Genomic DNA, 16,959 nt, shown 5'->3' with positions numbered 1-16,959 from the left:
TCATGGGCCTTAGTTGGGGAGGTAGCTACACAAGGGACCTCTGCACAGACTGGTCACAGGTTCCAATCACTAGCAATAGCGCCAGGTCTGTTGCAAGCAGTGAGAGTGGCACTGGGCAGGCTGATCACATGCAGGTGGACTGGGGTTCATGGGGGACTGGGTGCTGAGGGTTGTGTACTTAGTTGGTAATTTGTATGTATTTAGTTGGTAATTTGTATGTATTTAGTTGGTCATTTGTGGAGGTGTAGGAAACAGGTACTAGATGTCATGGTGGTTGGGGTATGTGATGGGTATATTAAATCTACCAGGTTCCCTTATAGACCCTGTAAATTGTGAAAGAATGAGCGCAGACCTTTAATTATTTGTCTTTATAACAGAAAGCCCCTTTAGAGTAGGTTGCTTCACAAATTTGAGGTCTTTTCTTCTTACTTACCATCCTAAGGTAGATAATGGCTATCATTGGGGTTGCCGCTGTGAGGTGGGAATTATGTTCAGAAGTACCTGGCCTTCTGTCAGGGTAAAGGGACCCTGTGTTTGCTGGCTACCTTTCCAGGGGCAGAGAAGATCACCAAGTAACCCTGATGTGATAAGTCCCATTCCTGTGGCGGGGAAAGGAGCCCTGTGTTTTCTTTCTCCAAAGCTAATGTTATTAGGGCTAACAACGATCTGCCGCAAGTTCAAGTTGCATCTCTGTCTCCCTGGATGCAAGCTCTCTCCATAGAAAGCTGCAGTTTTGGTTGGTGAGTTTACAGGAGGTTGTGTGTTGCTGACGTGAAGGGAATAGGTTCCAGAGGTTATCGTGGTTGGGGAGGAAGAGTATAGTAGATCTGTTAGGTAGCAGGATCGGGACAGGCGGTGCCCCTTTCCATGCCTGAAGGCCCCCTACAGGAGGGTGCTGCAGAGAGTCAGGTCAACCCTTAGCCAATCATAAAAGATTACTGGGCATGCGCCAATTCAAGCTTAAGCCAGATGGGGCCCAGGTGGGCCTAATTCAACCAATGGCATCAACCAAGACCTTCGACCAGGCCTCCCAGCCAGAGAGCCCTGCCCTTCTTCTCCTTCTTCTCCACCCTTCAGCTCCTGTCCTGTGCCTGTTTGGCCATGCCATGGTCTCTCCGGCCTCGGGTCACCACGTGTGGGTGGGCAGTCCTATAAGGTTGCCCGTGTTCAGTGACTGCAACACCTAAAACCTCTTCTGTCCTTTATCTAACAACCCTCTTGGATCACAAACCAGGTTTGGGCGTGAATTCTTTCTCATGTGAAGCCAAGAACCAAGGTATTTCCGACTCAAGAAACCTAATAGATCCAGCAGAGTTCCTTGTGGACTCTGCGTATTATGTAGGGACAGTGTTTGGGGTATGATGTTTTACTGTCTTGTGGTCCTATAGGGTGTCAGAGGGGGGTTGAAATTCAGGCTATGGGGAGGCTTTGGTGTCTGGTATGGCTGCACGACCTGTGTTCTTGTGGTTGAGTGAGTTATCTTGAGAGAATGTACCTCTGAGGAATCCGGTCAGAGGGGATGGGGTGGTGGAGGTAGCCTAGCGGGGGTGGGGTGGGGGTTGGAGTATAACAATGACTTACTCAGTGGAGGGCTTGTTTTGCTGACTTGCTGTTATGTGGTCTTTTGACAATCTTTCAAAGGAAGTTTGAACCAGTTTGGGGCCTGGGCTGTGGCTCTTTTAGCTCCTGTTGGCTTTTCCTATTTTATTACGTTAAAACTATGTTAATGAACCAGGCTATGCTGGCTAATATTCAAAGTTATGCAAAGGAACACAGCCTTGGGAATAAATGTGCCTTGTTTGTTTGTTTTTTTAAGGGGTTTTTAGGGTGTCCTGTCCCACAGGGAAGGGGGACCAGATTGGCCAGTTGGGTTTGGGGTCCACTGGGTCTGAATTCTCCTGGTTTCCGTCTTGTGTCACTCCTGGCTCTGTCCTGCACAGCTCTGTGGGCTGTGTTCTGGGGAATCTCAGTTCTGCCTGTTTTGTTATGTTAAAGCTGGTTTACATTCAAAGTGACACAAAAGAAGACAGCATTGATTGAAAGCATTTTTCAAAGTTGGTTTTTTGTTGTTGTTGTTGCTGTTGTTTTTTGTTAATAGGCTTGCAGGTTGCCCTGGGGACCAGATTGGCTGAGTGGGTTTGGGACCCACTGGGTCTGAATTCTCCTGGCTGCCCTCCTGTGTCACTCTCGGCTCTCCTGCACAGATCTGCAGGTTGTGCTCTGAGGACCTGCATTCCTCCATGGGTAAATATCCCAGGGGTCCTCCGATGGCAGCAAATTAGTGTGTACTTAGCTATCGTTACCCATGCTGGCAGGTGCAGAGCTGGGGGGAGAGGGGAAAAGGGGATGGCCAATGTAGTCCTCTGTTCCTGACTGGGGAAGAGAGATGCAAAACCTGTGAATGCAGGCACGGGGAGGGAAGCAGAGAGGGGAACTCTGGTGTGAACTTGCATGGCTAGTTCTTGGAGGCTCCCTGTGAGCCTGGGATTATGATCATCTTTAGACAGCAGTCTGGGGAAATTACTGCACATTATGAGTCACAGATCTTGGGCACAAAAAGGGGTGGGTGGACACTGTCCCACTGGATCTGGCAAGGGATTAGTAGAGCCCACAGGCAGATTCAGTGAACTTAGAGTGTCTTGGAAAACCCTTGAATTTCTCCATGGGTGAAAATTGCAGAAGGAAGCCTGAATCACAGACCTTAATATACTTGAATTCTATTTCTAGCACCTGATCTCCCAATATTAGACTCTTTACCTCTCAAATTTCTGATCCAATAACAAGAGCACCAGGCAGTTAATTCTATTTAGACACTATCTTGACTTTTTTCCCTCCTATTATTATTTTTTTGTGTGTCATTTTATTTTGTTTTTTATTGTTTCTGTTGGGTTTCCCAGTTTGTGAAGTACAGAAGGAATGTGTGCTTGACTGGGTTGACTAGAGATACAAATCCAGAGACACTCCTATTAAGAGAGAGCTTTGTATCAAAGAGTAGTTGTATATTAAGAAAACATTCCAGTCTAGTCCAGATCAAGTCCTTAAGTCTGCTATTAGCCCATAAGTCCACTATTAGTCCATAAATCACTCTCTAGATTCATGCACTCACATACAATGATGCAGAATACAGGAGGATAACAGGCTGGTGGGTGCAAAGTCTTGTGGATCCAATGGCGGTGGATGCATCTCCCAGTCTCTGGTTGCCATCAGCGTGACTCCATGTGGCTTGTAAACAGGAAGGTGAAGCAGAGAGAGAGTGTGGCCGTCTTCTAGGGAGAAATAGAGGAAGTTCCCAGAATCCTCATGAGAAAGCCATGCCCACAAGGAAGCATCATTAGACTGTGACCTGATTGACAAGCTAGACTCCACTCTTTCACTCTTAATATTCTCAAGTTCACATGAGATTATGTAACTACCACAGAATGTATGCATAAAGACAATAACTGATACAATTATTTATCAAGGATTGGAGGGGGTTGTGAGTGGTGGAGAGGATAAAGGAATTTGGGCAGCAAGCAATGAATGTGGGAAGTGGGAGGGAGCATTAGAACTGATTATGGTGATGTATATATACGTCTTTTAAAAAGTGATTTAACTATGGAAGTATATGATATATGAGTACTATATCAAGAAAATTACTTCAAAAAAAAAGGAAAGAAATCAAACTTGACCTATGCTGGCCATGAGTGAAGGAAGCAGAGTTTTTGCTTAGTGGGCATTGAATTAATGTTAATGGTGGTGGAATAATTTGGAAAAGGCTACCAAAAATGGTTGTAAAACATGAAGAGTATAATCAATGGCACTGAATTATACATGTAAAAGTTGTTACACTGGAAGAAGTTTGTTGTGCATATTTTGTGCCACAATTTAAAAAAAGAATTACTTGATGGGGAGTGAGGGGGAAAAGAGGAGCTGATACCAAGGGCTCAAATAGAAAGTAAATGTTTATAAAATGATGATGGCAACATATGTACAAGTATGCTTGATACCATTGATGCATGGATTGTTATAAGAGCACCCAATAAAATGATCTTTTTTTAAAAATCAAAAGGTAAAGTAAAAAATACATACATACAAGAATAACTGAGCATAAGGAAGAATAAAATGTTCTAGGATTGATTGTGGTAATGATTGCACAACTCTTGATACGATCGAATCATTGAATTATATGACATATGGATGAAGTGCCAAGAAAACTGTTAAAAAAAGAGGAAGTTGGTTTCTGAAACCCACAGGGGTACTTCTGCCCTGTCTCCTAGGATCGTTATGAGTCACAGTTGATTTGATGGCCCTGAGTTGATGATGGTTACAAGGATGTTTCCTTATGTAAGTTCTAGATCTTGATATCTACAGATAACTATCAATAGATAAGTTATAGACACCGATCTGCCTCTTGTGCTTTTGTGCTATATTTGAAAGTTTTTGAAGATTTTCTTTAAAGTGGTACTCTGAAAATTGGCTCCTTTAAAGAAACGTTGCCTTTCCTACATCAGCAGCAAGGAGTCCTAGAATGTTTACGCTCCCTATTGCTCCCACGGTGAAGCGCCTTTGCCAGAATGGTTACGCTCCCAATTGCTGACTGAGGCCATTGGAACCCACCCAGCAGCTCTGTGGCCAAAGGCTTGCTGATCTGCTTCCATAAAGAGAGCTGCCAAGAATACCTGATCAGGTAGTTCCAGCCTGTTACGTGGGGACACTATAAATTGGAAGAGACATGATGGTATCCAACCACAATTCATCAACTCTTTTTGGATAACCTAAATGGCTCTACTTGACCCAGGAAAAAATTCTCGAGTGAAAAATTATAGGTGAAAAGTGTGGAGGAGGGAGGTAAAAAGAAATAATGAAAAGTGTGGAAATGTGATAAAATTAGAAAGTCACCACTTTACAACCTGTGTTAGTGGTTACTTTAGAGAAACAAATCGACAGAAACTCATGTATAAGAGAGAGTTTTATATAAAGGTTAAATGCTCATCAAGAAAACATTCCAACCCAGTGCTGCCCTAGCCCACAAGTCCAACATTAACCCATATGTTCAACACCAATCCACAAAGTCCTCCTCCATCTCACAAAACAGATGCAATGATGCTGACTGCAGGAGGAAAGCTGAGTCAGTGAATGTGTAAGCATCTCAGCTCTGGCAGGGGTCTCCACACAGGTGCTCCAGCACCCAGGACTGCATGAGGGTAGATCCATGTGGCTTCTCCTCAGGGATGTCCTGCAGGAAGTGAGCCTTGCCAGCTGAAGCAGGGAACTGGCTAAGGCAGCTGCACCCTGGTCCAACCATCAGAAAGCAAGAGACCTGAGAACTATAAAGGCAAGGCTCACTGAGGCATTTATCTTTTGGCCCTTCAATTAACCCCACATGTGTTTATTGGCCAGGTTGGCACAATAAACTTTAACTATATCACAAACCCTTAATGAAATATACAAGTAAAAGTCATCCATGAATAAAACTATTAGTTGGATGGGAAGTTTCATGGTAGAGGAATCAGGCTGTCACCACTTGTACCCTTAACATTACTATTAGTATATGTAGGATAATCTTAACATTACTATTAGTATATGTAGGACAGACATTGGGGAATTTCCATTATAGGAGACATAGAAGCTAGAGGAAAGTTAAGCAGGGAAGCAGCTGGACCAATTCAGAATTGTAAGCATTCTAAGGAACAACTGATGTGTTCCCTACAAAGTCAATGGTGTCAAACAACCAAGTTGGGGTGAGGAGGGCTGCTCTCGATTAAAGCAGACAAGTCTTTAGCCACCACTTTCCCTGAGTGGACTTTGTTTTGAACACGATTCAGACAAAACAAATGTAAAAAGACACCTGTGAGATAATGAGGGAATTTGTAGATGCACTGAATATTTGTTGACACTGGTGAATTTGGTGTAAAGGTGGCATTAAAAAAAAGAAAATGTCTGTGCATTTTAGAGATGCCTGTTGAAATATGTAGAAATAACACAGGCTATCTAAGATTTTCTTGGAAATACTTTGACAAAAGAGAGTCAAGGAAGGACATCTGACAAAAATCTGTAATTATTTAATCTGAGTAATTGGCTCATGGAAGTTCACTCTGTGCTTTTCTACTTTGTAATGTTTGAACATCTTCATTAAAAATTAACTTTTTAATAATTCTCTATTCCCTATGAAGTAAGAGGTTGTAAAGACATAACTCAAAGTTGAAACGCCCTTGAATGGTATTTGTGGCATTGCACAATCAACTCCTTCAATTCACTGCAGCTAAGAGGGCGCTCAAAGAATGAGAAAGATAATAAAACCCAGCTGCTGCAGTTAGATTTTTATGTCAACGTGCATCTGTGTGAATGTGTAGGGGTGGGGTCCAACCTATTAATCAGGTGATGGATTCATGATGCCTCCTTGGGGATGTGGCCTTTTTCAACAGAGCCAATGGGAATTTCTCCCTCCTCTCTTGTCCCTTGTTTTTCCTGCTTGTGGGGACTTTGTGTTTGCCTCCAAAGGTGGCCCCATGTGGGCACAGACCTGGAGAGCTGTAGGTGCCCTGCCATGTTAGATTGGGCACCCACCAGCCTCTGATCTCCCTGCTTCACCTTTCTGCATCATCAGCCTCAGCTCCATGAGTCTAAAGAGGGTCCTGGCTAGAATCAGATCTATGGACTTGAGTTGGACTGGGATAAGATGCTTTCTTGATTATATATATGTATCACTGCTTATGTTTCTCTCACCAACCCAGTCTAATACACCAAGCGTGTAAGCAGGGTGAGAGGTGGGGAAGGGGATGGGGGAGGGAAGAAAACCAGCACTGTTCCTACGCAAGATTTTGAACTTCAGCCTCCGAAACATGTATAAAGTCAAAGAGAACCAATTTCTGTTTTCTGAATAAAATGCATGCTCTCCTGTCTATGTTTTGGTGCTTAATATTCTTTTTCATAAGAATGGTATGTTTCCTTTAAAACACACCTTGACTGCCATATGTGGAGAGACCTTTTTCAAGACCTACCCGTAGTACTAGGAATACTCTGGTAGCCCTGGATTTGGGCCAATAAGCTAGCCATGTGCTTGATGTGGGCAAATACGGGTATGTCCTTGAGTCTCTCCCAACTCATGATGACCGCAGGCATCAGAGAACTGTGCTCTATAGTGTGTTCATCGTCCTATGTGGAAGTAGAGCTCTGGGCTTGCCTTGGAAGGTAGACTTGAACCTTCAGACTTTTAGTCAGAGTGTGTTAACAATTTGCATAACCCTGGGCCTGATGAGTATCCATATCCTCCTTTAAAATCCATATTCTCCAGGGCTCCCTTTTACCACATGTCTCCAAACGTGGAGCTGATGACTTACAGGACAAGGGCATAATCCTTGTTTGCTGGATTTACTTAAAGCTGATCATTTCCCCATAGAGGTTTCCAGGAGGACAGCGAACATCCAGAGATCACGGTCCATCTTACTTAGCTAGGACTGCTCTAACAGAAATACCACGAATGGATGGCTTTAGCAGACAAACGGATGTTCTCCCAGTCTGGGCGGCTAGAAGTCTGAATTCAGGGCACAGCTCTGGGGAAAGTGACCTCTCTGTGTTGGTTCTGTGGGAAGCCCTTGGTTCCTTTCAGCAGCCATAGGCATGGTGTTCCTTGGAAATCTGCATGTGTCTTGGCATCAGCCTTCCCCAAGATCTAGGAAGTTCTCAGCACAACACCCTAAAGTCAAAGAACGCGCTCCAATCCTAGTTCTTTCTCGGTAGTAATCAGTCCCCCCCTTCTCTACTCGTCTCACTCTCCTTTTATCATTGGTAATATTAAAAAGGTGATGCCTGCTGGCCACACTCCAAGGAAACTCCCTTTGTGTTGGCTCAGGACTATGAGCTGAGTAAGGGTGAGTCATCCCTCTTTGATCCCCTTGCAGCAGATTCGCAGATCATGTTAGATCACATGATGATGCAGCCAAATTGACCCAATTTGGGGAGAATACAACTCATCTATGACACTGTCCATAATACTTAAAACACTAGATTATTTACCATCGATAGCTCTTGCCTATTTAAAGACATTGGATATCAGTTTAGTTTAAGTACAAAATATTAGACCCAAATGATCTACACCCAAGATGTCCGCTGAGAGATCTAAAGGGGGAGACAGAGATGTCTTTGCATCTTGAAATATGTTTGCTTCTTTGGGAACCACAGCAGATGGTCACCCTTACTGCTTGTAACAGAAATTTAACTGAGTTGACAAAAGCCTTATGGTCTTCCTGGTAGGATGCCACATATCTGCATTAAATTACTCTTTGATTAAATTGCTATATTAGTATGTGAGCCTGTAAATAGAAACGTTTTTAAATCTAACCAAAATCTGTAATAAAAGTATAACGCTTAATCAACTATATAAAGATTGCCCTACATTTTTAAGTTCGTCGATTGGTTCTACTACAGTCCTTGAAAAATTTTAATGCAATAAACCTTTAAAAAAAAGAAAAAGTTGTGGGGGGAGGGGAAAACATGAGAAGCTGATACCAAGGGCTCAAGAAGAAAGCAAATGTTTTGAGAATGATGAGGGAAACAAATGTGCAAATGTGCTTGACACAATGGATGTATGTATGGATTGTGATAAGAGTTGTACACGCCCCCAATAAAATGCTGTAATTATTCAAAAAAAGGAAGAAGTTGTGATATAGGTCTGTGTTTGTCTTTGCAGATCCAAAGTGCCTCTCTTTATATATTTGGGAGACGGGCTTCACATAGAGGTGAGCACAGAGTCCTGCATTTGTTGAACACTTGGTAGTTGCCGTCAATGAACTCATTCTAAAAAGGACATCTAAGAAAGAATTCTTCCTACTTCTTGAAAACCTTTTACTCATGCACTGGAAACCCAGAGTCCACAGAGGCCCACAGAGTCCACAAGCACAAAACCTCTCCTAAGTTTGCTCCTCTTCAGTGATCTACAAGGTTTGTTTTTGTTATTGTTGTTTGTTTGTTTTTTAATCTACATAACATTTTTATCTTGGGAACATTTCTTGATTACTGGACTTTTATAGCTGATACGATTTCAGAGAAGATCTAGTTAGACCACTCCCCTCTTTTTTCAAATAGAGGATTGAGAGTTGGAAAGTGAGGTGAGAAGTCCAAAGTAGCTCTCCACAGAATCAGGGTCTTCCGGAGAACCTGTACTTCCTGAGAACACGCAGTTGGATTAGATGAAACAACTCACACTCAGAGTTCCCTGCTGCTTGCTGTTGAAAGCATCCTAGATTGATAAATTATTCTTACTCCAAACATCTGCCTTCCACGCACCTTCATTCCTGGACCTTTCTCCAGTTACCTTTGTCATCACACAGCATAGGGAGTGTGTGTGTGTGTGTGTGTGTGTGTGTGTGTGTGTGTGTGTGTGTGGTGGGTGAAGGTGTGCGTGTGTGTGTGTGTGTGGGTGAAGATAATCCCTAGCAAAGAAATCTATTCTACTAAAACAAATTCACATTTGTTTTCTTAAGTTTGTTCCCTAGAAAGAAATATCCAACAGAACAGGTATTCCTGAATGAATGTACCTGGTTAAGAAATTAGAGATCTTTGAGAGTAAAAAGTAGCATCCTGCTCTGTTTAAAAACTAGCCATTGTTCATCCCATCAGGCACTCAGAAGTCACGGGATGATTTTAACCCCATGGTCAACCTCAGAATGTTCCATCTTCTAGTGCTGCGTTGGGTGGAAAACAAGACTGGGCTTGTTCTTGAACCCTTGAAGAATTCTTAATGTTAGGGACCAAGTCATATTTCTTTTTTCTATTTCCCCAAATTAAGACTTAATAATTCCAAAGTTCCTTATTAATTAAATTCTGCCAGCAGATGAGCAGCTCCCAGGCTGGTTATGAGAGCCAGGCAAAGCAGCTGTCAGCATGAGAACAGCAGCTGTTATGAGCAAACACCCGCTCTTCCACGCTTCTTCTTGATCCAGGCAGAGAATATGAAAACTCATTGCGTTAGATACCTGCCCTGAGCCCCAAGTCAAGGCAAGATGCCAGTGCTCACCTGAGCTTCTGCCTTTCCCATCACCTGCCTTAGGCTCTAATTAGTAGACAGGGAAATCAACAGGAGGCAGAAAGCACGTGAAATAGTTTATTGTGCCAACCTTGTCTATGAACACATGTGGAGTTAATTGAAGGGTGGGGGGATAAATAGTTCAGTGAGTCTCACCTTTCAAGATCTCGGGTCACTTGCTTTCTGATGGTTGGATCAGGGTGCAGCTGCCTTAGCCAGCTTCAGTCGGCAAGGCTCATTTCCTGCAAGACATCTCTGAGGAGAAGCCGCATGGACCTACCCTGATGCAGCCCTGGGTGCTGGAGCACCTGTGTGGAGACCCCTGCCAGCACTGAGATGCTTACACATTCAGTGACTCGGCTTTCCTCCTGCAGTTGGCACTATTATGTCTGTTTTATGAGATGGAGGAGGACTTTGTGGATTGGTGTTGGACATAAGGGTTAATGTTGGACTTGTGGGTTTGGGCAGCACTGGGTTGGGATGTTTTCTTGGTGTGCACTTAACCTGTATATAAAACTCTCTCTTACACATGAGTTTCTATGGATTTGTTTCTCTAAAGTACCCAGACTAGCACAGCATGTATCCAAAATGGAATGCAAATCAATGGGGAAATTATTTGTTTTCCAGAAATGTGTTTTGCACGCAGAGTTCCAGGGATAGCTTAGACTGCTATTATAGTTTAAGTACAACACATAACCCAGTCAGTCTGAGTTCATCTAGCTAGTGCAGGCAACACAAAAGAACTTTCTAGACGGTTTCTTAAACCATTTTCCTCTTCCATATAAGATAAAAGTCTCTAAAAGAAGTAGAAACATTGGGAACATCAATAACTTAGTTCATAGAAGTGAAACTTTTATCGCAGTCTCTCCAATGTTCTTTAGTAGTTTTCTCTATGTACAATTTAAAAACATTTAGTTATGATATTTTCAAACAAACGTCTTCAAACAAATACAAAATGGAAAAAAGTCATTACCACCATCAACACACACACAAATGTATAGAGAATATTAATGTACCCTTAACTCAATTTATGTAATTACCAACTCATAATCTCATTTTAGCTGCTTCCCAATTTATTCTCAAATTATTTTGAAAACAAATCTCAAATGCCTCATTTTAAAAAATACTTCACTAAGCTCTCTCCAATGTTAAATTCAGTTCTCAATGAGAAAAAAAAATTGGATCACTCCTCCTTTTTAGTCATCAACGGTTCTTCAAAACATTGATAAAGTTTGGTACAAAATAAGCATATCGGCTTATAAATTCTTTTTTTTCTTTTTAAAAACAGCTTTATTGTTACATAATCCACATATCATATAATTTTATAATTCAATCACATCAGGAAGAGTTGTACAATCAATACCGCCACCAATTTGAAAACATTTTCTTCTTTCTTGTACTCATTGTTATGCTTATAAATTCTTTTAAGATTGGTATATTTCATTTATCCACTCATTAAACATTCTGAAGCATTCATTAAGTATTTCCTAAATTCCGGGCTGTCATGGCACAGCGGTTGCTAACAAAATGGATGGCAGTTAGAGACCCCCAGCCACTCCACAGACAAAAGATGAGCAGGTCTGTTTCTGTAAAGACTTATAGCTAAGTAGAAAGCACAAGCATGTCCATTTGAGGGAGGAGAAAGACATATACAATACCAAAACCAGGTAAGCGAGAAGTAGGCAAGAAAAAAGGGCAGTTATGGTAAATTCTATAGCACTTTCAAGAATGATTCTGCAACAGCAATGAGTTGAGAAATAGATGCAGAGATAGATATGCATCCTAAATAGATATGGTAGGTCATGCCCATGTGCACATATACTTAAGGTTCCCTATCTACATACATGTTCATAAGTGAGAGTAAGTTTTAAAGAAGTGTTGCCCGTAGGGCTCCCTGTTATACATGCCGGACCTTTCCAAACAAAGCACGTTTAAGCGAGTCTCTGTGACCAGTGGACAGAGGCAGGCAAGTTCTCTCAGGCATTGTCTTCTGCGTTTTCAAACAGGTCCAATCAACACAGTGGCTTCCAAGGGGTTCTACTAGGCCGGCTCAAGTCAAGTTCAGCTCAGAAGGTCATAGAGACTTTTTTTTTTTTGAGAGATTCCAAAATGGTAATCTTGATTGATTTTTCTCGAAGGATAAAGAAAGGGTGGTCATGGGGACAAGTTAGAAATAAGGGTTAAGACAATAAAAAATGACACTTCTGAGGAAATTTTCTCAGAGCAATGTTTTTTCCATCATGACAATGTACCTGTTATTTTTCGTAGGGTAGTGAGATGTAGTCAATTATTTAATATGGCTCTTCTAGGCATAATCCTTATGTAATGTGTTATAAATGCCAGCCTGTATTCCTGTGGCTATAATTCCTTTCTGGAAGGAGTTCTCTGTTACAGGATTAACGTGGGATATATTCTGAGTCTCCATTTCATAGAAGGTGTGACTCAAGACACTACCTTTTATGTCCTCGGGGGTATGGTTGGTCTGCTGAAATACAAAAAACACACCTCCATAGAAGAACGAGCCATCTCAGAAACAGGAATACAGAGAGAAAATCCATAAATGAAGGAGGCAAGCCAACAGTGGAGCATGTTCAAAATCTGTCAGAGACACCAGAGACTGTAGCGCAGAGACTATGAGACAAAGTAAAGACCTTAGGCCAAGACTAGACGCTGCGGCAAGGAACCCGTGAGACAGAACAGAAGAGCGATGCCGGGACTAGGGGACTGTGAGGCAGAGCAACCGGCTGGCTTCCTGGCCTCAGAGGCAAGAGCCAAAGAACCATGTGCTTGAGAGGCTGAGGACTGAGAGAGATTTACTGCCGAGGAGAGATGTTGCTTTGACCAATGACTATTTACTATTTGCTGATCCCGACTTGTGGTAATCTGTTACCTATTCCAATATAAAAAAGCAACAACAACACCAACTCGCTGTTATGAAGTCAGTGGTGACTTATAGCAACGCCCTGCAGTTTTCCAAGACTGTAACTGTAGATAGCTCAGTCTTCCTCTGTCGGGCCTGCTGGTGGTTTTGAACTGCTGACCATGCAGATCACAGCCAAACGTGTTGCCACGACGCTAGGGCTCCTCAACTATTTCCATGAGCTTCCTTAATCGTGCAGACTGCCCTGTGAGTTCTTGGTGGCTGAACCCAGCAGAGAAGAGGAGTGCCATGGGAGGAAGGGGAGGTGTCAAGATAGGAGACAGAACAATGGAGGGGGGAGACATGTCGGAGGCCTGCCTCTGTCAATACGGTAGTCAGCGGGAAGTTACATATGGTCCCTCATGCCATTTATGCAAATAGCAAGGGCTTTCTTATAAGAAGTTCATAGAGGAAACGCCCATCCACCCTACAGCCTTGATCTTTATTTACCCTTCCAACTTCTTTTTGTTGCCCCAACTCAAAGAACAGATCAAAGGAATGTGACTTGAGTCCTCCATGTGCCCAAAGGACCTTTTCACAAGGTACAAATCCCAGAATGTAGAAAGGTTAAAGAGATGGAAAGACCACCTTCAGAAGTGTACTGACCTAGATATTGCGAAAATATGGAAATGCATGTCTTTTGGTATTTTTGGTTAATGAAGTTTCTATGATTTTGTAGCAATACTCTTTCACGAATCCTCGTTTAATAGAACACATAGGGCCAAACTTTTGCAAATGTCTTAGATATACCCTTGTGGGCCTCAGCTACTGAACTTAATGGCTAAGGACCATAGTCTGGGGGAGGGGGGAAGGGCATCTAGATCAATTGGCATAATAACACAGTTCATGAAGATAATGGTCTACATTCCAGTTTGGTGAGTCATGCCTGGGATTTGAAAAGCTTGCCAAGTAAACAGCTAAGCTACAGCTATTGATCTCTTCCCAGCTGGATCGAAGGAGAATAAGGAAATCTGGAGTCAAGTAAACAAGTATTCCAAGGGACCAATGGCGTGCATGAATTACGGCCACCCCTGCCCTGCAGCAAGAAGAATCTATGTCGTCCAGCTACCACCCTGCCGGCCCTGAGCAGACACACAAGAGTCCTGCTGAGAGAGGGGATGAAAATATAAACAAAATTCAAGTTCAGAGAAAAAGGCTCCAGATTGAATTGGCCTGACCGAAGCTGAAGAATCCTCAAGACGATTGTCCTCAGACCATCTTAAACTTGGAGCTGAAGTTGCTCCTGGAGGCCACTTCGAGCCAAAGAAGAATTTGGCTGATAAAATAAATAACAACATCTGGGAGCAATGTGCTCTTCGGAATAGTCAGCCATCAGAAACCCGATGGGTGGCATGTCCCCAAAAGCAAAGACGAGAAGGTACTGAGAAGCTGGGGACCTGGCTGAGTGGAAACGGGGGACCCAGGGTGGAAATAGGGAGAGTGGGGGCATATTCATTGCAGGGATCACCCAACACTCAATGTCACAGGACAACGTGTGTAAACTGACACTCAAGCATAATAAAGTGTTCCCCAAATGTTACAACTTTGGAAACTCTGAGATGGGTGGTGTGGGGTTGGGGGTTGATGAACATAGGAGGGAGGCAGGGTAGCCCCTGAGCTTACATCCTGTAAAGTAAAGCTGGGGTCTTTTGATAACATAGCAATACAAATACATTGGTCCCTGGAAGCAAAGTGCTGCTATGCAAAACTAATAGCATGATTTTGAGACTAAGGCAAGGGGAGGGTGGAGAAGGGACGCAAGGACAGGGGGAGACAGTGACTGGCGGTGGGAAGGATGGTCACCCTGTGTTAGCATTAGAGAAGCTGATGGCTGCTGCAACGGAAGACAGGGAATCTACTTAAGACACTTGTGGCCCAGGCAGGGTGCAGGGTGGCAACGAAACATCACTTTCCTCTAGTTCCTAAATGCTTCCTGCACCCCACCCCACTATCATGATCCCAATTCTACCTTACACATCTGGCTAGACCAGAGGATGGACATCGGTACAGATAGCAACTGGAAACACAGGGAATCCAGGACAGATGACTCCTTCAGGACCAGTGGTGAGAGTGGCAATGCCTGGAGGGTGAAGAGAATGTGGGGTAGAAAGGGGGAACTGATTACAAGAATCTATGTATAACCTCCTCCCTGCGGGATGGACAGCAGAGAAGAGGGCAGGGAGAGACATCGGACAGTGTAACATATGACAAAACAATAATAATTTATGAATGGTGAAGGGTTTGTAAGGTAGGAAGGAGTGGGGAGGGAGGGGGAAAATGAGCAGCCGATATTTTTTAAATCATTTTATTGGGGCTCATACAACTCTTATCACAATCCATACATACATCCATTGAGTAAAGCACCCTTATACATTCGGTGCCCTCATCATTCTCAAAACTCGCCTTCCACTTGGGTTCCTGGAATCAGCTCATTTCCCTTTTTTCCCTCCCCCTCCCTCCCCACTCTCCCCTCCCTCATGAACCCTTAATAACTTATAAATTATTACTCTATCCTATCTTAAACTGCCAGGCGTCTCCCCTCACCCACTTTCCTGTTGCCCATCCCCCAGAGAGGAGGTTACATGTAGATCCCCGAGATCTGTTCCCCCTTTCTATACCCCTTTCCCTCCCAGTGTCACCACTCTCACCGCTGGTCCTGAAGGGTTCATCTGTCCTAGATTCCCTGTGTTTCCAGATCCCTACTGCACCGCTGTGCATCCTCTGGTCTAACCAGGTACGCAAGGTAGAATTGGGATCATGATAATTGGCGGGGAGGAAGCATTCAAGAACTAGAGGAAGATTTTGAGTTTCATTGTTGCTACACTGAACCCTGAGTGACTCATCTCCTCCCCACTACCCCTCTGCAAGGGATGTCCAGCTGTCTACAGATGGGCATTGGGTCCCCATCAGGCACTCCCCTCATTCACGGTGATATGATTCCGCCCCCCACCCCTGCCTTTGTTGTTTGAAACCTGATCCCCTCGGCCCTTCATGATCACACATGTTGGTGTGCTGCTTCCATGTGGGCTTTGTTGCTTCTGGGCTAGATGGCCGCTTGTTTGATTTCAAGCCTTTAAGTCCCCAGACGCTACAGCTCTCAATAGCTGGGCACCATCAGCCTTCTTAACCACACTTACTTATGCATACATTCGTCTTCAGTGTTTATGTGGGGAAGGTGATCACACAATGATGGTTTTTGTTTTTTGGTGTCTACTACCTGGTCCCGTCAACACCTTGTATTCACTTAGGCTTGTATGCTTCTTCTCTGTGGGCTTTGTTGCTTCCCAGCTAGATGGCCGCTTGTTTGCCTTCAAGCCTTTAAGACCCCAGATGCTACATCTTTTTGATAGCTGGGCACCATCAGCTTTCTTCATCACATTTGGAGCAACCGATATTAAGGACTCAAGTAGATGGCAAATGTTTTGAGAATGATGATGGCAACAAATGTACATATGTGCTTGAAACAATGGATGTCTGTATGGATTGTGATAAGAATTGTACAAGCCCCCAATACAATGATTTTTTAAACAAGAAAAAGCATCGTGTGGCTCCGGCCAGAGGAGACTTCTAGGAAGACTGCCCAAGGGACTAATGTTCTTTTAGGATAGTCTATGAACTAAGATGTTCTTTTAGGATAGACTGTGAACTAGGATAAACTAGGAACTAAGAGATGAACGAAGAAGGAACCATTTCTAGCGGAATTGAGAGGCTATATTTCCAACAGAGGGCTTGTTGGGTTGAAAATAAAAACTGTTCATTTTTCCTCAGACTTTCCAGGCCCCAAAATGGCTCTCAAAGTAAGACATGGCCTCAGGATGCTACCAGCAAACTGTGGCCATGGTCAAGATCAAATTAAGGATGTCATTGTAAGACCTGTTGTAGGACCTTGGAAATGTTTCAGAGAATGCTTTGGAGTCCTTGACTCTCCAGAGCATTTTTCACACATTGTCTCACCACCCAAAGTAGCCCGTACTCAAGAAGAGTGTGACTTTTGTCTAATGGAGAACATTATGATTAAATGCACAAAGATCTCACA

Source organism: Tenrec ecaudatus, chromosome 14 (genome assembly GCF_050624435.1).
Source record: "Tenrec ecaudatus isolate mTenEca1 chromosome 14, mTenEca1.hap1, whole genome shotgun sequence".
NCBI lineage: Eukaryota > Metazoa > Chordata > Mammalia > Afrosoricida > Tenrecidae > Tenrec > Tenrec ecaudatus.
The sequence above is the reverse complement of the archived record's forward strand: the minus strand, read 5'-3'. Positions refer to the sequence as shown.